Here is a 27113-nt window from a genome sequence, read left to right on the forward strand (position 1 = left end):
GCTTGTAGTTAGAAAAAGTTCTCCACTGGATCTAACCCCCCCCCCCCCAATGAATTTTCCTGGGGTAAGGAGCAATTTTCTCCTACTCACTAACTGCTTGACCCATGGATTCTATGTTTATTCCATTTTTAGTTTAAAATGACTGGCCAGTGAAATAGATCATCTACGGTCATACACATTGCCTATTTTTCACACAAGAAAATAGGTTGTGCAGTATTGCAGCCCTGTGCCATGTATAATTATAGACCTTGCAAGCTGGCACTGGCTAGGTGCTAAGAAAATAATAATGACACTAGGTATGCACCAGATAGGTGACTTTTGATCTATTTTTTTGTTCAATTTAACTGTTATATGATGATTCTAAAGAAAAAATGTGACAAAACCTGTGTCTTGTTATTACAAATAGTAATGCAATAGGTGAAAATGTGTAGTTTATTCAAAAATTTACTTGGACCTCAGTAAATCCAGTAGATTTTAGGAAACTGGTGGTCCAATTGGCCAGAAAACTGAAAAGTTTATGGCAAAGATTGCACTAATAAAGCAGGCCCGTAGCCAGGGGGGGTTCGGGGAGTTCGAAAGAACCCCCCTTTTGAAGGGAATAGGTCCCCTCTAGGTGAAGTTTAATTAAGGTACATGAAAGTTTCATGTTTAAAGGTCCACTTTTTCAGAAAAACAACCCCCCCTTTTGAAATTTCTGGCTACGGTCCTGTAAAGGAACCTTTATTCAAATTTAAAGATCAATGTCAAATTTACCAAAATATAGCTTAGATAATTTTTTTTCTATTGTGTTACACGAATAAGATTTTCGTAAATTTATACTTTTTAAACCATCAGTTAAATTTACGTTTTTGTGTCATCACAAGTGCCTTTGGGTGGCAGAGGGTTAATGCTGCCCTTCCATTATAGTCCTCATGTCAAATATATACATATGTGAGGAGTGTAACTATGCTAAATGCAGGGATATTTTATCCCACTGGAAATGAAGCAGTGGGATTTTTGCCTATGAGTGGGATTTTTTTTGGTAATCATGTTTTAATACGTTTGATGGTCATCAATATTATAATACTAGAGGTAAATTACATATTGATTTGGTGCTTTATTCCTTTTTTTTTTATTCAATCTGATTTTTTTTCTCTTTAATAACAATAAAATCCCTAGTGATGTTTCAAACCACATCCATATCAGGAGGGCCTGTTTTATTGACAGAAACAACAGTTTAATTCTCATGCACTGTCTCTTAAAAGCAAAGTCAGTTTACTTATGATTGTGGAAAATCACCCTCTGCTTTTTTTGCCTCCATTTTTTGAGACAACTAACAAAATCAAAGTAATCCCTTCTTTCTATTTTTATTCTAATGAGTGCATCAATTTTCTCTGGATTGAGTCTATTTCTTAGTGCAGTTGTAATTAATTTTTTTCCAATCCGCTGTGTGCACTGGATGTGCCAGTGCCAAAAAGGCTAACATTATGAGATTTGGAAATTGATCCTTATGATCAGTAGCTATCAATTCCCAGAGTTTTGCAGTTGAATGCCTTGGGTAACACTGAGTGAGAAGATCATTTTTTATAATTCTCCATTCTTTCTTCACCTCTTGAGCATCAATAAGGGTCTTGGACACAGATTCCTTTGAATTCATTGTGTGCATTTTCTCCCCAAAGTGAGATGTCAGCATTTCCATGGATTCATCCCCCCAATACTGCAGCTCATCCTGACTGAGTAGAGAAATGGGCTTCATCCCCAAAACACAGAAAGAGGACATCAGCTCCTGGTCAGGGAATCTGGGAATAATACAATACAGAACTAAATTCTAAGATGCACACAAAGTAAAAACTTCTTTTTAATAAAAAGAAAAATTAAATTATTGATTTAAAAATAATTATACATAATAATATTTGGCTATAATTGAAAAAGTCATTAAATTTGTTATAAATCAAAGCGAGTACTTAAAAGGAATGAATAATTTAAGAAAACTCATAATCTTTAATGGCACAACTTGTAATGTATTGGTGAAATCAATCAATATCATATGGGTTTAAAATCAAAATATTAATTACCTTTTTTCAGAATTATCAAGCATAGCTTGGATGGAATCCCTTTTAGTAACCTCAGTCTTGTACTTTGAGTGTGCAACCACATGGTTCACTTTGAAAGTAGCTCCAATAAGGTGCTCCTCTAATTGTTTGCTAAAGGTCTAGATGCATAGATCCATCTTTAATGACCTTCAAGTCCATTTTGCAGCTATCCACAACTGGCTGGAAGTCATGTTTAATTTGCATAAATTAATAACAGAAAACTATTTTTGTCAACCTTAAACTGAAAGCTATACTTCTTGTTTGTTTCAGTATGTTATAGCAAAAACTTAAAACTTTTGAAAAGTACCGTAAGTTAAATCATTAGCACTAAATTTAATAAGTGACATAGTTATCATAAATAAACTTAAAGAGCCTGACTTTTACCTTTACAGTTCCTATGTCAATGACTTTCATTTGGAAAAATAAACTCAGCTGATGATCAATTGTTTGTACCAATTTTCAGAAACTACACAGACCTAAGCTGTCACATTATAGTGAGGGATTACAATCAGCAACTCCTTTCATCTTTGGGAGTTTGGGGTTAATTGGTGCATTTTCATGGGAGAAGCAATCATTAGATACGGAAACTGAAAACTCTCTCTAATTCTGGAACCGTAAAAGCTAGAGACCTTTTGTTTTTTGCATTTTTTGTAGAACTTGTCAAATGTAATACTGGAGGTGGTGTCCTTTTTTTTTTTTTTTGTTTTCGACGTGGTTTTTTCATTGCACTATATAAAAAAATACAATGTTGCAATATTCAGTGGTGAAAATGAAATGTGAATTATTCCCAAATTAGCAGAGATATGCACATAGTTACTATTGAACTAAGGAAGTCATATACTGGTAATCTAACTGTGACCTTAAAATTGACCTTTGACCTACTTTTCATTATGAACTGCACTTTGCAAGTTTTCCAATCTTCATGTCTCCAAAACTGGCAAAGATACACCCATAATTAATACCTTTTGCGTTACACGTGACTGGCCTTATTTTTCGAGCGTGGTACATTATTGGAGCGCAATATTCTGCGTGAAACATGATTCAGGAACTTCTTTGTTCCGCGTTATTAATTGGTATGAATTCATCAACGTGATTCGTAAAAATGTTTAATTAGCATTAGAGGAATTTGTTCTAGATAGTCCCAAACTTTGTATCATGATTGTAGGGCGATCATTCACTGGAGATAAATTCAACAAACTCTTCAAACAAGGCAGGTAGAAAAGTGGAAATGTGAGTAGTTTGCTACTTTCCTGTTCTATTCGTATATCATCGCCTTAGTCTCTGTCACGGGAATCCTGACCAATAAGAATGGCTGAATATCTCTAAACAGACGATTCATGTCATTCAACATACGAAATTAATTATTCTGGGAATGTTATGAATTCTTTGCATTCCTGCAAGTATAGCAATTTTCTATCTTGATGAATGGTGATAGCTCTCAAATCTTCGTGATTGGTGATTGACCTGAATATATCTTCGTGATTGGTGATTGACCTGTTTTAATTCTTCGTGATTGGTGATTAAGGGGGAGTATTTCTTACCCTCATTGAACTTGAATAGGATGCCATATACTGCCAATCTAACTGTGATCCTGAAATTGACCTTTTGACCTAATTTTCACCATGAACTGAGCTTTGCAAATTTTCTATCCCTTATATCTTGAAAACTGGCAATATTTTCACTTTTTTTCAAACTTACTGTTCTTTTTCCAGATGAGCCTTTCCATTAGACACAATCAAAATTATTAATGTTTAGCTATATTAGTCTGATAAATTTATCACTTTTTAAATTTTAATTTCCATATTTTTTTTAAATACATTGTACATTTCTCTTCCAGGTGACCTTTTCCATACAGCGTGGGGGCTTTTTTGGTGAACTGATACTTCCTGTCTGGTCATGGCCAATTCCTATAGAAAAAACAGGCAGCAAAAGACAATAGCAAGAGCAATGGATTGTGTCATCCATGTCTACAATAGATGGTAGGCAAGCTTTGGGACATTGTCAAATGGTATGCTAAACCTCAATTCCAAAAACAAATTGTAAGGAGGAATCTGCATCTGGTATTGGTAGTAAGGAGATGTCTTAAATGGGTACATATTCTTTTCCAGAGGAAAATTATGGTTAATTTGTCACCTCTTACACAAACAAACTCAAATCATAATATTTGATGTTTAATGTGAGTCTAATTAGATGTTGTGAAATTGAAAAAAAAATATTGTAGATAATTCTCACTCTTCGCATTCAAAATGTCAAACAACTACAATTCTATCACACACTGTCAACTGATGAGCTAATCACAGATTTTTATTGTTGTTATGCATCATCTCTCTAAATTTCACAAATATTAGACAAGATTTGTGAAAATTATTAACGTTTAACTATTTTATACCATAGAATTTGGCAGTCTTTTCAGTGCCATTTTCAGTTTTCTCACATTTATTTGCTCTGAAAAATGTTTTTCATGAGACACAGTCAACTGATGAGCTTATCACAGATATTTAGTATTGTTATGCATCATCTGTCTAAATTTCACAAATATTGGACAAGATTTGTGAAAATTATTAACATTTAACTATTTTAAGGCACCGCATTTGGCAGTCTTTTCAATGTCATTTTGAGTATTTCTCAAATTTATATGTTCTGAAAATATCCTTTTTATTAGACATAGTCAACTGTTTAGGTTAAGTTTATCAAAATTATTGTTTAACTATTTTAGTGTGGGAAATTTGTCAATTTTTAGAATTTAATTTTCACTTTTATCAAACATATTGTTATTTTTCCAGGTGACCTTTTCCATACAGCGTGATGGCTTTTTTGGTGAACTGATTCTTCCTGTCTGGTCAGGGCTAATTCCTATAGAAAAAACAGACAGCAAAAGACAACAGCAAGAGCAATGCTATGTCTCATCCATGTGTACAATAGATGGTATATGGCAAGCTTTAGGACATTGTCAAATGGTGTGCTAAACCCTATTCCAGAAACCGATTGTAAGGAGGAATCTGCATCTGGTATTGGTAGTAAGGAGATGTCTTAAATGGGTATATATTCTTTTCCAGAGGAAAATTATGGTTAATTTGTCACCTCTTACACATACAAACTGAAATCATAATATTTGATGTTTAATGTGAGTCTAATTAGATGTTGTGAAATTGAAAAAAAATATTGTAGATAATTCTCACTCTTTGCATACAAAAAGTCAAACAACTACAATTCTATCACACACTGTCAACTGTTAAGCTTATCACAGATTTTTGTTATTGTTAAGCATCATCTCTCTAAATTTCACAAATATTGAACAAGTTTTGTGAAAATTATTAACGTTTAACTATTTTCAGGCACCGCCTTTTGCAGTCTTCCCAGTGTCATTTTCAATTTTCTCAAATTTATTGTCCAAAAAAATTTTTTTAATGAGACACAGTCAACTGATGAGCTTATCACAGAATTTTATTGTTGTTATGCATCATCTATCCAAATTTCACAAATATTAGACAAGATTTGTGAAAATTATTAACGTTTAACTATTTTAAGCCATGGAATTTCGCAGTCTTTGCAATGTCATTTTCAGTTTTCTCACATTTATATGCCGTGAAAAATGTTTTTCATGAGACACAGTCAACTGATGAGCTTATCACAGATTTTTATTATTGTTATGCATCATCTACCCAAATTTCACAAATATTAGACAAGATTTGTAAAAATTATTAACGTTTAACTATTTTAAGCCATGGAATTTATCAGTCGTTTCAGTGACATTTTGTTTTCTCAATTTTATTGTCCAAAAAAAACTTTTGCATGAGACAAAGTCAACTGACGAGCTAATCACAGATTTTTATTGTTGTTATGCATCATTTATCCAAATTTCACAAATATTAGACAAGATTTGTGAAAATTATTAACGTTTAACTTTTTTATACCATAGAATTTGGCAGTCTTTTCAGTGCCATTTTCAGTTTTCTCAAATTTATTGTCCAAAAAAAATCTTTTTCATGAGACACAGTCAACTGATGAGCTAATTACAGATTTTTATTGTTGTTATGCATCATTCATCCAAATTTCACAAATATTAGACAAGATTTGTGAAAATTATTAACGTTTAACTATTTTAAGCATGGAATTTGGCAGTCTTTGCAATGTCATTTTCAGTTTTCTCACATTTATATGCCGTGAAAAATGTTTTTCATGAGACACAGTCAACTGATGAGCTTATCACAGATTTCTATTATTGTTATGCATCATCTATCTAAATTTCACAAATATTAGACAAGATTTGTGAAAATTATTAACGTTTAACTATTTTAAGCCATGGAATTTGGCAGTCATTTCAGTGACATTTTCAGTTTTCTCAATTTTATTGTCCAAAAAAAACTTTTTCATGAGACACAGTCAACTGATGAGCTAATCACAGATTTTTATTTTTGTTATGCATCATCTATCCAAATTTCACAAATATTAGACAAGATTTGTAAAAAGTATTAACGTTCAACTATTTTAAGCCATGGAATTGAGCAGTCGTTTCAGTGTCATTTTCAGTTTTCTCAAATTTATTGTCCAAAAAAAATCTTTTTCATGAGACACAGTCAACTGATGAGCTAATCACAGATTCTTATTGTTGTTATGCATCATCTATCCAAATTTCACAAATATTAGACAAGATTTGTGAAAATTATTAACGTTTAACTATTTTATACCATAGAATTTGGCAGTCTTTTAAGTGCCATTTTCAGTTTTCTCACATTTATTTGCTCTGAAAAATGTTTTTCATGAGACACAGTCAACTGATGAGCTTATCACAGATTTTTATTATTGTTATGCATCATCTGTCCAAATTTCACAAATATTGGACAAGATTTGTGAAAATTATTAACATTTAACTATTTTAAGGCACCGCATTTGGCAGTCTTTTCAATGTCATTTTGAGTATTTCTCAAATTTATATGTTCTGAAAATATCCTTTTTATTAGACATAGTCAACTGTTTAGGTTAAGTTTATCAAAATTATTGTTCAACTATTTTAGTGTGGGAAATTTGTCAATTTTTAGAATTTAATTTTCACTTTTATCAAACATATTGTTATTTTTCCAGGTGACCTTTTCCATACAGCGTGATGGCTTTTTTGGTGAACCGATTCTTCCTGTCTGGTCAGGGCTAATTCCTATAGAAAAAACAGACAGCAAAAGACAACAGCAAGAGCAATGCTATGTCTCATCCATGTGCACAATAGATGGTATATGGCAAGCTTTAGGACATTATCAAATGGTGTGCTAAACCCTATTTCAGAAACCGATTGTAAGGAGGAATCTGTATCTGGTATTGGTAGTAAGGAGATGTCTTAAATGGGTATATATTCTTTTCCAGAGGAAAATTATGGGTAATTTGTCACCTCTTACACAAACAAACTCAAATCATAATATTTGATGTTTAATGTGAGTCTAATTAGATGTTGTGAAATCGAAAAAAAAATATTGTAGATAATTCTCACTCTTTGCATACAAAAAGTCAAACAACTACAATTCTATCACACACTGTCAACTGTTAAGCTTATCACAGATTTTTGTTATTGTTAAGCATCATCTCTCTAAATTTCACAAATATTGAACAAGTTTTGTGAAAATTATTAACGTTTAACTATTTTCAGGCACCGCCTTTTGCAGTCTTCCCAGTGTCATTTTCAATTTTCTCAAATTTATTGTCCAAAAAAATTTTTTTAATGAGACACAGTCAACTGATGAGCTTATCACAGGATTTTATTGTTGTTATGCATCATCTATCCAAATTTCACAAATATTAGACAAGATTTGTGAAAATTATTAACGTTTAACTATTTTAAGCCATGGAATTTCGCAGTCTTTGCAATGTCATTTTCAGTTTTCTCACATTTATATGCCGTGAAAAATGTTTTTCATGAGACACAGTCAACTGATGAGCTTATCACAGATTTCTATTATTGTTATGCATCATCTACCCAAATTTCACAAATATTAGACAAGATTTGTGAAAATTATTAACGTTAAACTATTTTAAGCCATGGAATTTGGCAGTCATTTCAGTGACATTTTCAGTTTTCTCAATTTTATTGTCCAAAAAAAATCTTTTTCATGAGACACAGTCAACTGATGAGCTAATCACAGATTTTTATTGTTGTTATGCATCATCTATCCAAATTTCACAAATATTAGACAAGATTTGTGAAAATTATTAACATTTAACTATTTTAAGGCACCGCATTTGGCAGTCTTTTCAGTGCCATTTGCAGTTTACTCACATTTATTTGCCCTGAAAAATGTTTTACATGGGTCATAGTCAACTGATGAGCTTAACACAGATTTTTATTATTGTTATGCATCATCTGTCCAAATTTCACAAATATTGGACAAGATTTGTGAAAATTATTAACATTTAACTATTTTAAGGCACCGCATTTGGCAGTCTTTTCAATGTCATTTTGAGTATTTCTCAAATTTATATGTTCTGAAAATATCCTTTTTATTAGACATAGTCAACTGTTTAGCTTAAGTTTATCAAAATTATTGTTCAACTATTTTAGTGTGGGAAATTTGTCAATTTTTAGAATTTAATTTTCACTTTTATCAAACATATTGTTATTTTTCCAGGTGACCTTTTCCATACAGCGTGATGGCTTTTTTGTTGAACTGATTCTTCCTGTCTGGTCAGGGCTAATTACTATAGAAAAAACAGACAGCACAAGAAAACAGCAAGAGCAATGCTATGTCTCATCCATGTGTACAATAGATGGTATATGGCAAGCTTTAGGACATTGTCAAATGGTGTGTGTTTCCAGAGGAAAATTATGGGTAATTTGTCACCTCTTACACAAACAAACTCAAATCATAATATTTGATGTTTAATGTGAGTCTAATTAGATGTTGTGAAATTGAAAAAAAAATATTGTAGATAATTCTCACTCTTCGCATACAAAATGTCAAACAACTACAATTCTATCACACACTGTCAACTGTTAAGCTTATCACAGATTTTTGTTATTGTTAAGCATCATCTCTCCAAATTTCACAAATATTGAACAAGTTTTGTGAAAATTATTAACGTTTAACTATTTTCAGGCACCGCCTTTTGCAGTCTTCTCAGTGTCATTTTCAATTTTCTCAAATTTATTGTCCAAAAAAATCTTTTTAATGAGACACAGTCAACTGATGAGCTTATCACAGAATTTTATTGTTGTTATGCATCATCTATCCAAATTTCACAAATATTAGACAAGATTTGTGAAAATTATTAACGTTTAACTATTTTAAGCCATGGAATTTGGTAGTCGTTTCAGTGACATTTTCAGTTTTCTCAATTTTATTGTCCAAAAAAAACTTTTTAATGAGACACAGTCAACTGTTGAGCTATTCACAGATTTTTATTGTTGTTATGCATCATCTAGCCAAATTTCACAAATATTAGACAAGATTTGTGAAAATTATTAACCTTTAACTATTTTATACCATAGAATTTGGCAGTCTTTTCAGTGCCATTTTCAGTTTTCTCACATTTATTTGCTCTGAAAAATGTTTTTCATGGGTCACAGTCAACTGATGAGCTTATCACAGATTTTTATTATTGTTATGCATCATCTGTCCAAATTTCACAAATATTGGACAAGATTTGTGAAAATTATTAACATTTAACTATTTTAAGGCAACAAGTTTTGTGAAAATTATTAACGTTTAACTATTTTCAGGCACCGCCTTTTGCAGTCTTCTCAGTGTCATTTTCAATTTTCTCAAATTTATTGTCCAAAAAAATCTTTTTAATGAGACACAGTCAACTGATGAGCTTATCACAGAATTTTATTGTTGTTATGCATCATCTATCTAAATTTCACAAATATTAGACAAGATTTGTGAAAATTATTAACGTTTAACTATTTTAAGCAATGGAATTTGGCAGTCTTTGCAATGTCATTTTCAGTTTTCTCACATTTATATGCTCTGAAAAATGTTTTTCATGAGACACAGTCAACTGATCAGCTTATCTTAGATTTTTATTATTGTTATGCATCATCTATCTAAATTTCACAAATATTAGACAAGATTTGTGAAAATTATTAACGTTTAACTATTTTAAGCCATGGAATTTGGCAGTCATTTCAGTGACATTTTCAGTTTTCTCAATTTTATTGTCCAAAAAAAATCTTTTTCATGAGACACAGTCAACTGATGAGCTAATCACAGATTTTTATTGTTGTTATGCATCATCTATCCAAATTTCACAAATATTAGACAAGATTTGTGAAAATTATTAACCTTTAACTATTTTATACCATAGAATTTGGCAGTCTTTTCAGTGCCATTTTCAGTTTTCTCACATTTATTTGCTCTGAAAAATGTTTTTCATGGGTCATAGTCAACTGATGAGCTTATCACAGATTTTTATTATTGTTATGCATCATCTGTCCAAATTTCACAAATATTGGACAAGATTTGTGAAAATTATTAACATTTAACTATTTTAAGGCACCGCATTTGGCAGTCTTTTCAATGTCATTTTCAGTATTTCTCAAATTTATATGTTCTGAAAATATCCTTTTTATTAGACATAGTCAACTGTTTAGGTTAAGTTTATCAAAATTATTGTTCAACTATTTTAGTGTGGGAAATTTGTCAATTTTTAGAATTTAATTTTCACTTTTATCAAACATATTGTTATTTTTCCAGGTGACCTTTTCCATACAGCGTGATGGCTTTTTTGGTGAACCGATTCTTCCTGTCTGGTCAGGGCTAATTCCTATAGAAAAAACAGACAGCAAAAGACAACAGCAAGAGCAATGCTATGTCTCATCCATGTGCACAATAGATGGTATATGGCAAGCTTTAGGACATTATCAAATGGTGTGCTAAACCCTATTTCAGAAACCGATTGTAAGGAGGAATCTGTATCTGGTATTGGTAGTAAGGAGATGTCTTAAATGGGTATATATTCTTTTCCAGAGGAAAATTATGGGTAATTTGTCACCTCTTACACAAACAAACTCAAATCATAATATTTAATGTTTAATGTGAGTCTAATTAGATGTTGTGAAATCGAAAAAAAAATATTGTAGATAATTCTCACTCTTCACATACAAAATGTCAAACAACTACAATTCTATCACACATTGTCAACTGTTAAGCTTATCACAGATTTTTGTTATTGTTAAGCATCATCTCTCCAAATTTCAAAAATATTGAACAAGTTTTGTGAAAATTATTAACGTTTAACTATTTTCAGGCACCGCCTTTTGCAGTCTTCTCAGTGTCATTTTCAATTTTCTCAAATTTATTGTCCAAAAAAATCTTTTTAATGAGACACAGTCAACTGATGAGCTTATCACAGAATTTTATTGTTGTTATGCATCATCTATCTAAATTTCACAAATATTAGACAAGATTTGTGAAAATTATTAACGTTTAACTATTTTAAGCAATGGAATTTGGCAGTCTTTGCAATGCCATTTTCAGTTTTCTCACATTTATATGCTCTGAAAAATGTTTTTCATGAGACACAGTCAACTGATGAGCTTATCACAGATTTTTATTGTTGTTATGCATCATCTATCATCTATCTAAATTTCACAAATATTAGACAAGATTTGTGAAAATTATTAACGTTTAACTATTTTAAGCCATGGAATTTGGCAGTCATTGTACCACCAGCGTTAGCGCTGGCGGTACACATGGTTTTAGTCCCGTCCGGATCGTTCCGCCGGATCGTTCCGCCGGACGGCTACCGTTACCGCTTCTCCTCCCAGACGGTAAGGGCCCCCGTACCCATCTCTTGGATTTAGGTCACCTATAATCTCAACTCGTTCCACGTAAAATTTGGGCTTTGTCGGTATTGGGGTCTAGGTGTGGCACTCATTGCAATGCACCCTTGTCTAAAAATGGCAAAATTAAATGCTAATTATCTACCCTACGGATGGAATTATGGGAAAAATTTCTACAGACGGCTTTCCAAAAGTCACATGTGTAGATTTCAAATATGCCCTTGGATTTGACCTTTGACCTTTATTTCAAGGTCAAACGGGCAAAAATTTTTAAAAAAATTAATTTTTTTACGAAAAAAAAATTATTTGCCCTGTTATTCAGACACCACACAGACTTAACCAATAATATTATTGGAAGTTGTTACCCTTCAGGTCATCTTTCATCTCCGTTAATTTGGGGTCAATCGGTGCATTTTCACAGGAGTAGCGGCCATAAGATACCGAAACTGAAAACTGTCTCTAATTTGGGAACCGTTAACGCTAGAGACCCATTCTTTTTTGCATTTTGTAGAGCATGTAAAGCCCAACACTGGAAGTGGTCTCCGTTTTTTTGTATTCCATACGGTTTTCGAGTTACGCTGTATCAAAAAGTACATATTGGTGGTGAAAGCAAAATGTGCAATACGGTAATGGATAATAAATTTTGAACTCCAGAAAAAAAAAATATAAGGCTTGGCAAAGCAGACAACTTGTGGTCAAAAATGACATTATTTCATCAAATTTGAACTTCTGGAACTTCAGAGCACCTCCCATTTCAAGAATTTTGACCAAAATGACCTTTTCTTTATTTTAATTAATTTTTTTCTGTAGGAAATTTATGGCACATTTTGGTAACTCCAAAATTTTAACATTTAGTCCCTCATATCTCCAAAACTGGTGGAGAAAGGTCCATAGTTACTATTGAAGTTGAATAGGAAGTCATATACTGGCAATCTTACTGTGACCTTTGAAATTGACCTTTGACCTACTTTTCACCATGAACTTAACTTTGCAAATTTTCCTTCCCTTTTATCTCCAAAACTGGCAGAGATAGGTCCATAGTTACTATTGAACTTGAATAGGAAGTCATATACTGGCAATCTAGATGTGACCTTAAAATTGACCTTTGACCTACTTTTCACCATGAATTGAACTTTGCAAATTTTGCTTCCCTTTTATCTCCAAAACTGGCAGAGATAGGTCCATAGTTTCTATTGAACTTGAATAGGAAGTCATATACAGGCAATCTAAATGTGACCTTAAAATTGACCTTTGACCTACTTTTCACCATGAATTGAACTCTGCAAATTTTGCTTCCCTTTTATCTCCAAAACTGGCAGAGATAGGTCCATATTTTCTATTGAACTTGAATAGGAAGTCATATACTGGCAATCTTAATGTGACCTTAAAATTGACCTTTGACCTACTTTTCACCATGAACTGAACTCTGTTAATTTCTTTCTCCTATAACTCCAAACCTGGCAGAGATAGGTCCATAGTTACTATTGAAGTTGAATAGGAAGTCATATACTGGCAATCTATATGTGACCTTGAAATTGACCTTTGACCTTCTTTTCACCATGAATTGAACTTTGCAAATTTTGGTTCCCTTTTATCTCCAAAACTGGCAGAGATAGGTCCATAGTTGCTATTGAACTTGAATAGGAAGTCATATCCTGGCAATCTAAGAGTGACCTTGAAATTGACCTTTGACCTTCTTATTATCATGAACTGAACTCTGCTAATTTCTTTCTCTTTTAACTCCAAACCTGGCAGAGATAGGTCCATAGTTACTATTGAAGTTAAATATGAAGTCATATTCTGGCAATTTACTGTGACCTTGAAATTGACCTTTGACCTTCTTTTCACCATGAACTGAACTTTGCATATTTTGCTTCCCTTTTATCTTCAAAACTGGCAGAAATATGTCCATGGTTACTATTGAACTTGAATAGGAAGTCATATACTGGCAATCTTACTGTGACCTTAAAATTGACCTTTGACCTACTTTTCACCATGAACTGAACTTTGCAAATTTTGCTTCCCTTTTTTCTTCAAAACTGGCAGAGATAGGTCCATAATTACTATAGAACTTGAATAGGAAGTCATATACTGGCAATCTAAATGTGACATTAAAATTGACCTTTGACCTACTTTTCACCATGAACTGAACTTTGCAAATTTTGCTTCCCTTTTATCTCCAAAGTTATGCTGTATCAAAAAGTACATTGGTGGTGAAAGCAAAATGTGCAGTACGGTAATGGATAATAAATTTTGAACTCCAGAAAAATAAAACATAAGGCTTGGCAAAGCAGACAACTCGTGGTCAAAAATGACATTATATCATCAAATTTGAACATCTCGAATTTCAGAACACCTCCCATTTCAAGAATTTTGACCAAAATGACCTTTTCTTTATTTTAATTATTTTTTTCTGTAGGAAATTTATGGCACATTATGGTCACTCCAAAATTATAACATTTAGTCCCTTATATCTCCAAAACTGGCAGAGATAGGTCCATAGTTACTATTGAAGTTGAATAGGAAGTCATATACTGGCAATCTTACTGTGACCTTGAAATTGACCTTTGACCTACTTTTCACCATGAACTGAACTTTGCAAATTTTGCTTCCCTTTTATCTCCAAAACTGGCAGAGATAGGTCCATAGTTACTATTGAACTTGAATAGGAAGTCATATACTGGCAATTTACTGTGACCTTGAAATTGACCTTTGACCTACCTTACGATGAATTCACTTTGATTGTACCATTTTAAGTTATATATATTTTTTTGCATATTTTGAAAATTCTTGTTGATTGCATTTTTACAGCTTGTCAAGCACAAGACTGGTGGCTGTGTCCCTTACTTTGTGTATGTGGGGGTCTATACGAATGCGCTTGCTCCAGCTGGTGGTACAATATTCGGAGGCGGTATCGCCTCTCTGATCCTCTAGTTTCAGTGACATTTTCAGTTTTCTTAATTTTATTGTCCAAAAAAAAATCTTTTTCATGAGACACAGTCAACTGATGAGCTAATCACAGATTTTTATTGTTGTTATGCATCATCTATCCAAATTTCACAAATATTAGACAAGATTTGTGAAAATTATTAACATTTAACTATTTTAAGCCATGGAATTTGGCAGTCTTTTCAATGTCATTTTCAGTTTTCTCACATTTATATGCTCTGAAAAATGTTTTTCATGAGACACAGTCAACTGATGAGTTTATCACAGATTTTCATTATTGTTAAGCATCATCTCTCCAAATTTCACAAATATTGAACAAGATTTGTGAAAATTATTAACGTTTAACTATTTTAAGGCACCGCATTTTGTAGTCTTTTCAATGTCATTTTCAGTTTTCTCACATTTATATGCTCTGAAAAATGTTTTTCATGAGTCACCGTCAACTGATGAGCTTATCACAGATTTTTATTATTGTTATGAATCATCTGTCCAAATTTCAAAAATATTGGACAAGATTTGTGAAAATTATTAACACTTAACTATTTTAAGGCACCGCATTTTGCAGTCTTTTCAATGTCATTTTCAGTTTTCTCAATTTTATTGTCCAAAAAAATATTTTTTATGAGACACAGTCAACTGTTCAGCTTTTCACAGATTTTTATTATTGTTATGCATCATTTATCCAAATTTCACAAATATTAGACAAGATTTGTGAAAATTATTAACCTTTAACTATTTTATACCATAGAATTTGGCAGTCTTTTCAGTGCCATTTTCAGTTTTCTCACATTTATTTGCTCTGAAAAATGTTTTTCATGAGACACAGTCAACTGATGAGCTTATCACAGATTTTAATTATTGTTATGCATCATCTGTCTAAATTTCACAAATATTGGACAAGATTTGTGAAAATTATTAACATTTAAATATTTTAAGGCACCGCATTTGGCAGTCTTTTCAATGTCATTTTCAGTATTTCTCAAATTTATATGTTCTGAAAATATCCTTTTTATTAGACATAGTCAACTGTTTAGGTTAAGTTTATCAAAATTATTGTTTAACTATTTTAGTGTGGGAAATTTGTCAATTTTTAGAATTTAATTTTCACTTTTATCAAACATATTGTTATTTTTCCAGGTGACCTTTTCCATACAGCGTGATGGCTTTTTTGTTGAACTGATTCTTCCTGTCTGGTCAGGGCTAATTACTATAGAAAAAACAGACAGCAAAAGAAAACAGCAAGAGCAATGCTATGTCTCATCCATGTGTACAATACATGGTATATGGCAAGCTTTAGGACATTGTCAAATGGTGTGCTAAACCAGATTCCAGAAACTGGTTGTAAGGAGGAATCTGCATCTGGTATTGGTAGTAAGGAGATGTCTTAAATTGGTATATATTCTTTTCCAGAGGTAAATTATGGGTAATTTGTCACCTCTTACACAAACAAACTCAAATCATAATATTTGATGTTTAATGTGAGTCTTATTAGATGTTTTGAAATTGAAAAAAAAATATTGTAGATAATTCTCACTCTTCGCATACAAAATGTCAAACAACTACAATTCTATTACACACTGTCAACTGTTAAACTTATCACAGATTTTTGTTATTGTTAAGCATCATCTCTCCAAATTCCACAAATATTGGACAAGATTTGTCAAAATTTTTAACGTTTAACTATTTTAGACCATGGAATTTGGCAGTCTTTTCAATGTAATTTTCAGTTTTCTCCAATTAATATGATCTTAAAAATATTTTTAATGAGACACAGTCAACTGATGAGTTTTTCAGAATTTTTTATCGATTTAAGCATCATTTGTACAAATTTCAAAAATATTGGACTAGATTTGTCAAAACTATTAACATTTAACTATTTTATACCATGAAAATTGCCAGTCTTTTTAATGTAATATTCATTTTTCTCAATTATATTGTCTGAAAAAATTTTATTCATAGAACCCAGTCAACTGATGAAGTTATTATTGTTGTTATGCATCATTTGTACAAATTTCACAAAGATTGGACCAGATTTGTCAAAATTATTAATGTTTAACTATTGTAAGTCATGGAATTTGGCAGTCTTTTCAATGTCATTTTCAGTTTTCTCAAATATATGTTCTGAAAAAATCTTTTTCATTTGACATTGTCAACTGATGTGCTTTCCACAGATTTTTTAGATGTTAAGCATGATTTGTACAAATTTCACAAGTATTGGAGTAGATTTGCCAACATTATTAATGTTTAACTATTTTAAGTTATCGAATTTGGCATTTTTTTCAATGTTATTTTCAGCTTCTCAAATATATTGACTGAAAATATCCTTTTTATTAAACACAGTCATCTATTTAGCTAAACCTTATCAAAAGTATTTATGTTTAACTATTTTAATCTGGGAAATTTATCACTTTTTAATATTTAATTTACACTTTTTTCAAATATATTTTGTCAACCGGTGTGCTAAACCCCGATTCCAGAAATTGATTGTAAGGAGGAATCTGCACCTGGTATTGGTAGTAAGAAGTCTTAAATGGGTATATGTTGTTTTCTAGGTCACATTTCTGGACAATTTGTCACCTCTACACAAGCAAACAAATTATCACATTTGATATTTCTTTGGAGACTGAATGATATATTGAATGATATATATGATATATTGGCGTATTAAAATATTTGTTTTCAATAATTCTCACTCTTCTCATACAAATCGCATATAAGCTACACTTCTGTTACACACAGTCAACTGATAAGCTTATCACAGATATCTGCAGTTGTTAAATGTCATTTTTTCAAAATTAAAAAGAAATAAAATATAATTGACAAAATTGTTAATATTTAATTATATTCATGATGGTAATTTTGATACATTTTAAGTCTTATTGCACATTGTGCTCTGCCACCACGTCTCTTGTATGTAGGTCAGATATAATCTCAACTTGATCCATGTGAATTTTGGGTGCGCGGTGCTGGGGTGTAGGTGTGGTGTTCGTCACATTGCACCCTTGTCCAAAATTTGCAAAATGAAATGCAAAATATCTCCCAAACTGAAGGCATTGCAGGAAAAGTTTCTATGGATGACTGAAAGTGGTATGTGGGATTTAAAATATGCCCATTTAAGGTTAAATGGGCCAAAATTTTCTTTTAAATTTTTTTTCATTCATGCTGATTTTCTGAATCTACACAGACCTATTCTATAATATTATGGGCAGGTATTACCCTTAGGGTTATCTTTCATCTTCGTGAGTTTGAGGTCAGTTGGTGCATTTTTATGGGAGAAGCAGCCAGATTTCTTGACTGCAATCTCTAATCCTGGAACCATAAATGCTAGAAACCTTTTGTTTAGTGCATTTTATAGATCTTGTCAAGCACAACACTGGGGATGGTGTCTGATTTTGTTTTCCAAGTGGTATACGAGTTGCAACATATCAGAAAGTACAATGATGCAATATCCATTGGTGAAAATAAAATGTGAAATAACTCCAAAATTAGAGGTAACCCCATAGTTACTATAGACCTTCAATAGGAAGTCATATACTTGCAATCTGTCACCTTGAGATTGACCTTTGACCTAATTTTCAATTTGAACTGAACTTCACAACTCTCTGTCCCTTATATTTCCAAAACTGCCAGAGATATGCCCACAGTTACTATAAAACTTGAATAGGAAGTCACATACTGGCAATCTGTCACCTTGAATTTGACCTCTGACCTACTTTTCACCATGAACTGAACTTTGCAACTTTTTTGTCCCTTATATCTCCAAAACGGCCAGATACATGCCCAAAGTTACTATTAAACTTGAACACGAAGTAATATACTGGCAATATATGACCTTGAAATTTACTTTGCCCACTTTTCACCATGAACTGAACTTTGCAAATTTTCTGTCCCTTATGTCTCCAAAACTGGCATGCCCACAGATACTACCGAACTTGAATAAGAACTCATACGTTGACAGTCTTCCTGTGGCCTTGAATTTGACCCTTGACCTACTTTTAGCATGAAGCGCACTTTTTAAATTTCCTAGCTCTGATATATACAATTGAACTTGGATGGGAAGTCCTATATTCTCATTCTTACTGCAACCTTGAATTTGAACATTACTTCTCCCCACAATTTGTTATGAATTGTAATATATGTATTCTTCAAAAAATTGAGAACTGTTGTTTACCGTATTTTGTCAAGCACAACACTTAAGGTGGTTTCCCTTTTTAGTTTCTATAAGAATGTGCTTACTCCAGCTGGTTTTCACCTTTCTCAAATGAATTGTGAAAAAAAAAACACTTTAATTACACATAGCAGATTAACTTGTTTTTTTTTTTTTTTTTTTTTTTTTTTTTTTTACTTAAGTGGTATACATTTCACAAACATTGGACTAGATTTTTAAAATTATTTTTATCCATGGAATTTGCCAGCTTTCTCAAATATGTTGTCCTAAATATTACTTTCATTACATACAGTTAACAGATCAGCTTATTTTAGATTATTTCAGTTGCTAATTAAGCCACAGTTGTACAAGTTTTACAAACATGACAGTACATCTCGCAGAGTTATTAACGTTTACCTATTTTAATCCGTTGAATTTAGCAGTTTTTTAAATGTAATTTTCGCTCTTTTAAAATGTTTTAAAAATATGCAGTTACACAGTCATCAGTAATCACACAGTGTAACTGATGAGTTATCACATTTCTGTTGCTGTTAAGCAGCATTTGTACAAGTATCACAAATAATGGACTAGATTTGTCAAAATTATTAATGCTTTACTATTGTAAGCCATGTGATTTGCCAGTTTTTTAATGTAATAATAAAACATATTGTCCAAAAAATCTTTTTCATGATACACAATCAACTGATAAGCTTATCTCAAATTTATACAGTTGTTAAGCTTCAGTTGTACAAATGTCACAAACATTGGACTTGATTTCTCATTATTATTAACATACTGTTTTTATCATCAGAATTTGCCAGTCTTTTAAGTCTAGTTTTCACTTCTCAAAACTTCACTTCAACTACACACAGTCAACAGATAAGCTTACTTCAATCATAATCAAGTTGCTCTTTCTAGACTGAAACACAGATGTAGGTCTAACGTTAAAAAACCAACCTTATTAGATTTTTGCTCACATACATCCGTACATACACTGTAGATTCATGTGTGGACATACAAAGACGTAGATGTCATATACAGCTACATGTAGTATGTTGATATCATAATGTGGTAGGTACTTATTGCAACAGAGACGATCATATTTTCCTCCAGGTGGTGTTATAGTACTGCCCAGTTTGTCAAACATGGCGAAAACTGTTCAGATAAAAGCAGTGGACCATTTTAGAATCGCCATTGACCTCATTACATTATTTCATTTTGGCTGTTTTCTTCTGGTTTCTTTTTTGGAATATATTTAACACAAATGCACTATATATACATATATATGCATTTTGATTTTAGTAAAATTTTAATCAAGTTTTGCTTGTCAGATAAGAGTGAGAGTTGAACAGAAAAGCTTTAGCCCCTCCCCCATAAAGCAAATTGAACCTACTCTCTAGGAAGAGTTGTTACACCTTACGTGATCAGGGAGTGGATGCGAGGCGGTCTGGACACTAAGTATACGAATATTTACGTTTCAACCAATTCGGTATAACGTTTCAATTTATCAGTGTTAGGGATTTAATGTTCACTTATTTGTAATTAATTTTATAAGAAGTATTGTGACGCGTGCATGCATAAAAATGGTTTGGCCATTCCCCAGTGTTTCCCCCACAACATTTTGCTTCCTCCATTACTTCACCTTATCACGTCCTATGGAAATGAAAACTATTTCGGACTTCGTTAGTAGAAAAAATATCGTCAGTTGAAGTCGTACCAGGAGTATATTTACTAGAAGCAGACAAAAAAGGGGAAATGCTGTGGAATCTCCCATTTAAATTCCTATTTACTGACATGTAAATATTTGTAGTAAGCGGTTTGAGGTCGAAATAAAAAGAGCATAACAGACAGTAGGTACACTGTATAAGACTTCCATTTCTAAAAACGATTTCACTAGTCCAGTTGTACTATTTCAGTCCGTTGAATATATAAGTTTAATTATAGCTACACGTACAGATCTTTGTGTGACGGAGTTTTAAAAATTGTGGGTTCACTGGCCAACAATGTAAACCCTTCAAGGCATAGGGGGCGAACTGATAGCGAAAAAATACTCTTTCAAACAAATGTTAATGGTTCTGTTGATACCTCATGTTGATACCTTTAAAATAAGGCATTGAGTACTAGAAGCATGGCGTGTTTAAGACTGTGTGGTCGTCAGATACTGGTTTAGTTTATTTCAGTAAAGATATCTGCCCCTTATGCCTTTCAACGTGCTCTTTTTTCGTAAGACCTTCAAGTTTGTCGACGTGGCCTTTGTTAAATGGTACTACAATAATGGTTACCCTCTACCAGGGCCACAGATTGGTTTTTCACTAGATACACGTTTTCACAGATATGTTTCTAGTCAAACAATGGTAATTTTCTGCCCTGCGTCATAGAAAAGTGCACATGAATCAGCGGCCCTGGGAGATTGTTGGTTATCATACACGCGACCAAGAAAGTTCGGAAACGTAAAATTTGTTCTCAATAATAAAAAAAATGTAATGTGTTGGGAAAATCTTCTGTGTAAATAAAGATTAACAAATGGTGGGTTCATTATCCAACAATATTTGGTTAAAATATTTACCATAAATAATAATGGTTATTTTATAACTATTCAAAATAACGATGTTTCCGAACTTTTTAGGGCGAAAGTACCAGCAAGGTAACTAGTGGTGACTTGGCGTTACGTTGTCTTGCGAATAAGATAAGCATAAATATGGAAAATTTGATTGTCCAGAAAAGCTTAAATATGACAAAAGTGAGTGTTTAGAAAGTTCATTTGAAAGTTAAACAATTTACTGATATACTTTCCCGACAGCGATTTTCATGATATATGTTCCTTTTTCCATGTTTTATGCTTTGCTAATGATAAATCAAATACATCGTGTAAATATAGAAATAGCCACAAGTTATTGATCTTATAAGTTGGTGACGCACACATTTTGTGTGATAATTGATGAACTGCTTTATATCTCTTTAATTACTGTCAATTTCTCAAATTTGTTCTAATTTTTTTAGAAATGCTTGTAGATATTGATAACACCAAACCATGAACGAGTAGTTAAGTTGACCATTTATTGGTGAAATGTAATACATTTGTTGTATATGTTATAGAGATATAGCTTTGTCTTATATGCATGTCTTACAGATATTCAAAGTGATTAAGTAGTGATTTAAGTGTTCTTAAACTTGGTAGTTTTACAATGAAATACTTAAATATAATTAATAGATAGTTGTTTGGCACTAAATAAAGACTTTCCAAATATACAAAATGTCTTAGTTATTTCTTTGACGGTTGCGTTTCTCAGTGGCAACCTGGGGTTGGGCTTCAAACTCGTCTTACGTTTCTAAAATTTCTTTAATGTATTACGATTTTCTTTAGAATTTTACTTAGGTCACTACAATAATTTCATTGACTCAGTGGTACCCCTCGGGTTTGGGTTCGTTTCTTGGTTCGGGTACTTGTAAATCATTGAATACTTTTCAAGGGGCATTACAGAAATTTCCCTTTGATTACTATAAGAGGGAAGTTTTCCTGAGGAGGGTGGGTGGGGACAGTTAGAGGAGTAGGTAACGCGCTTGCCTCTGAGTCAAAAAGTCCCAAGTTCGAAACCTGGCGCTTCTGGGTCCAAGCAAATTACCTTTTGCAAAAAAAATATTCAAATAATCAAGGTAAACTAATACAAGAGGCTCTATAGGTAAGACCTGTGAACTAGAGAACGAGAGCTAAAGGGAACAGAAGGTGAAAAATGTAAGGGAATTCAACATACAAATATATGTACAATATTTTTATTATTTATTGTTTCAACAAATTCCAAGTAATTTCAACGAAGTTTTATACATGAATACATGAAGTTACGTTTTTTCTACGTTGATAGCAATCATTACAATAGCGTCAAATTTCTAAAAAATTCTATAAATTATGCTTTTACAAAAACAAGACAAGAAGTCTACCTGATAGTAGACTAACTAACACATATGAAGGATTTTATGCACTTTGGAAATTGCAGCTCAAACAAATTCTATTTATTTATATAAAAGAGAATTTCGACATAATTCTTACTAAAACAAAATTCATATAAAAAAATGACCAGGACTGGTATATAAAATGAAATCATATCGTTCTTGTCAAATTTTGTTCAAAGTTGACGTTAATGATTGATTACTAATTCCATTGAGGAGCAAAGTGTCCAATTTCAGTGGTGTGAATGATATCGAAATTCCTAAATGCATATAATCTCACTTAGGCGTTTTCCCCTCACGTGCACTCGCACTCACGCACACCTTGTTCTATGCCGTCGTGCTGATTCTCGCACAGAAAAAAGGTAGACAAAAATAGTTATTTTTAAGAATCGAGTGTTTTCCGTTATTTTGTTTTCATTTCATTACATCCTTAATATTTGTTAATGGCACGAATTTGAGCGAAAACTTAAATTTGCACTCATGCGAATCAGGAACGGCATAAAGACATGGTCAATTTCCAAGCTTATTCTAGTCATGACAATTTAAGAAAAAATATACAAACAAAACTGAAAAGATTACGCAGAAAAAAAAACGGTGACTTAAAATTCATCAATTCATAAATGCTAATACCCTTACTTTGGTCTCCGGTGCTCAGTGACCAAGAAACACTTAGCAAAAATACCCCAACAGGACGCGCGAGACTGGCATCTAATCAGACCTTTTTCTCTCAATCACCCCTCAATCACAACCAAAGACATATTAATTAATAATAGATAATTTTTATGCATATGAACAAAGTTTTTTCAGGAGATCACTTACATTCCTGCTTTGCGATATTGGCAAAAAGTCGAACAACACACAAAGGAGCTCATGCAATGCTGATAAATTTGGGTGGCCCTCAGAACGGGCAGTATTTATCACGAGGGTAACGTGTATTCCCTTACTGCAATAACGAATGCGCAGTAATTTCGTGAAAATCCCTATATCTCTCCTGGTTTCATTTTCTTAACATTGTTTTAGACCCCTCCCAGCACAGTAAAAGTGTATCTGTCACTGATCAGACACGATATCAAAACACAGAAACCAAAGTAAGTTCATTCTTAACATGCGTCTCAAACGTACATCCACAATTTAAAAAAGGATCGTTTCTTATACATGGGCAATTCTGGAATCACGTGGACAAATTTTATCATTTTCATAACGCTATAATTTCCAAAGCTTTATAACTTGAAAGAACAGTGTTTGTAACTTATTTTAAATTAACAACTTGTTTTTTTTTATCAAACTTAACGGTCACTGTATGAAACCGTTGGTCTCTCAAAAGTTTCATTAATGAAGTTGAGATATTTTCTTATCGGAATCTCAGAATTCAATTCAATTCAATTTAATTCAAAATAAATATCTAAAATATCTTCAAATGTACAGCTGAGTGTCTAACTGAAGATTCGCCCACAGACAATTTTTACCTTCAACTAGAAAATCAATAGTGCTCGCGCAGTACTCTATCTAAAAATCGAATAATAATAATTTAATAATAATAATAATATTTGATAACTATCATTTTTGTTTTCATCTATCATTTCAGCAAAATACTTTTTGCATTAAAACTATTTTGTTAAAGGTGAACTCCAAAAAGTGCCGTATTTTTGTTTGACAATTGATGGGTACTTCCTTCCGACACAATAATAAATATACATAATATATAAAATACCTTGAAACGATATGAGCGGATAGAGTGGTGTACTACGATTTAGAAAGAATGTATCATATATAACCAGCGACATGTAGGGTCGACGCCATTCATTTCTTTGCGTACAATTATTTTTATACACAATGTGTGACATTTTATGCAGAATATTACCATCCAAGGCAAAGATTACATTTGATATCAAATGTGAACCCTGCAAATAAACTACAAGACAAACTTCAACAAGCGAGACAATCTTGGCATGGGCGCAGACGATGTTTAACATGAATCTGATGTCTTTGATCGGCGACGCATCCAATCACCCGGTAAACAGCAGTTGGGAGCCACTGAAATAAACGAAGAAAATCACATTCACGACATCACATTGATGAAGCAGTATGTGTATATCTTTACAGCATGCTAGTTTGGAACACAAGGGATTATGTTAACAAAACACTATTGTGCCATTCCTATTCTTTTCTACCCTGTGCACACTGTTAAATGACAACATACTTCTTTGCATTCATATGTAAGATGCGATATGAAAGGACCAGGCGCCCGGATAACAGAAATATTCAAGGAAATGAAAGTCAGTGAATGAAAACATTTGGCAGATGGGGCCAATTAGTATAAAATTGACAGGATCTAAAAAAAAAGACATTAGTCACGTTTTCACTGCCCAAGCCAGGGTTTTCAGGGGGAGGGGGCGAGGATACATTAGCTGGATTTCGTCTAGTTTCGTTTCATGTACAATTTTTTCCGCTTTTCATTTGTTCTTGTTCTTGTTTTGATTTGTTATTTTGGAAGAGAGAAGGAATACCTCTTAAATTAAGGGACGGACACTGTACCCCCGCCCACCCCCACCCACCACTCACCTCCCCACCCTGGTCCCGTCCCCACCCCTCACCTCCCCAACCTGGTCCCGTCCCCACCCCTCACCTCCCCAACCTGGTCCCGTCCACACCCCTCACCTCCCCACCCTGGTCCCGTCCCCACCCCTTACCTCCCCAACCTGGTCCCGTCCCCACCCCTCACCTCCCCAACCTGGTCCCGTCCCCACCCCTCACCTCCCCAACCTGGTCCCGTCCCCACCCCTTACCTCCCCAACCTGGTCCCGTCCCCACCCCTCACCTCCCCAACCTGGTCCCGTCGTTTCCAGGAATGCAATGACACAATAGTACAACATCTTGTTAATGAATGTGCATTTGTCTGTTTGAAGTTTACTTTTATAAACATTAAATTTTTGATACTTTGAAAACAGGCCAGTGACCTCACCAATAAATCAATTAGGAGAATGTAGATACCTGCCCAGTCATCTTACTTGTTGAGGACTTGTTCAGACCTTTGGACAGCGGCAATAAGCCTCTCACTTCCTCATTGACAAGTGCGTTCCTTCTCTGAAATTACAGAAAATAAATCATTAAAACTTTGATCTGATTTTGAAATTCTAATGGAGAGTGTACTGGACATAAGTGTAATGTTCCCACTGTCCTAAGGACTAAAATGTCCCAGTGCGAAAAGCATCATTTGGGCAATTGTCGTCTACACAAAATACACAGCGTTATCTTATATCACCTATACAATACTACGGCAGCTTCCTGTCATTTTCTGTGCTAAATTTTTGGCCTACATGTGGAAATTGCAGCAACGTACCAAGAACCTCTGTCTTCTCCATCTTCTACTGACCTTGGTCCAACCTGAACACCTCTCACCGAAATGCTCACCTGTATTACATAATAATGTACAAGGGCACCCGCTTTTTGAACGCAAGTTTCGATTTAAAATATTTTTTTTTATTTGATATGGCGCTAGGGGTCCTAATCCCGCGATGGTGATTTAGGCTTTCTACCATCATAATGGCAAAAATAATAACATTTTATCAACCATTAAGTTTGATATCAAATAATTTGGCTATGTTTCACCCCCCCCCCCCAAAAAAAAAAAACCTGTACCGATTGTGTTAGAGAAGACAAGATGCGTTTTTTGTTTACCCGATTTGTATAGAACGTTAAAATTAGTGACAGCGTTCATTAGGACCTAGAGTGAGTACAGCTTAGTTAACTAGAGCTGTCACAGCTAGGATTGACTTAACAGATGTGTTTTATAAAGTTTCATAAAAAACTAATACCGACTCAGAATAGGTGTAAATGTCCTCACCTCCCTCAGGAGGATACAGCCCAGAGAGGGTACCATTGGCGGAGGGGGGGAGGGCAATTCACAATTCACGGGAAATAAAATTATCAATTCACAAATCGAAGTAATTAAAACTTTATTCAAATTCCACTGAAAATGCTCGTCAAAAATCACGTATCATGAATCACTGGGTATAACGACTTTCTTTCACGAATAACGGAGAATAAAAAGCTGCATGTACGAGTCACAGGAAAGGGGTGCTTCACGCTAAATAAAATGAAAGTTTCATGCATTTTGAGAAGTAAATAGTGGCTTTCTCAGGTAAGGAAAGAACCCAATGGCAGCCTCGTATGGGGGCTGAGAAAACTAGCGTACGATCAATACTGCCAAATGTTTCAATTACCTTAGCGAACG

At 33.2% G+C, this 27113-nt stretch overlaps 2 long non-coding RNA genes across 3 annotated transcripts; both read right to left on the minus strand.

The window, feature by feature from the left end:
• Positions 1-1158: 1158 nt before the first annotated feature.
• LOC147760186 (uncharacterized) lies at positions 1159-20639 on the minus strand. Its single transcript, XR_015335718.1, has 3 exons — positions 19892-20639; positions 2055-2252; positions 1159-1778 (listed from the first exon to the last, which is right to left on the minus strand). It is a non-coding gene; the product is annotated as an uncharacterized LOC147760186 (long non-coding RNA).
• A 2050-nt stretch (positions 20640-22689) lies between these two features.
• LOC147760187 (uncharacterized) lies at positions 22690-26464 on the minus strand. 2 transcript variants are annotated; one of them, XR_015335712.1, is made up of 3 exons: positions 26142-26464; positions 25871-25963; positions 22690-24913 (listed from the first exon to the last, which is right to left on the minus strand). It is a non-coding gene; the product is annotated as an uncharacterized LOC147760187 (long non-coding RNA). The 2 variants fall into 2 exon arrangements; XR_015335713.1 differs by having other exon boundaries at positions 25888-25963; positions 26220-26448.
• Between the last annotated feature and the right edge of the window lie 649 nt (positions 26465-27113).

This window comes from Lingula anatina, chromosome 8, assembly GCF_051362555.1.
Source record: "Lingula anatina isolate TDL-2025a chromosome 8, LinAna3.0, whole genome shotgun sequence".
NCBI classification, from domain to species: Eukaryota; Metazoa; Brachiopoda; class Lingulata; order Lingulida; family Lingulidae; genus Lingula; species Lingula anatina.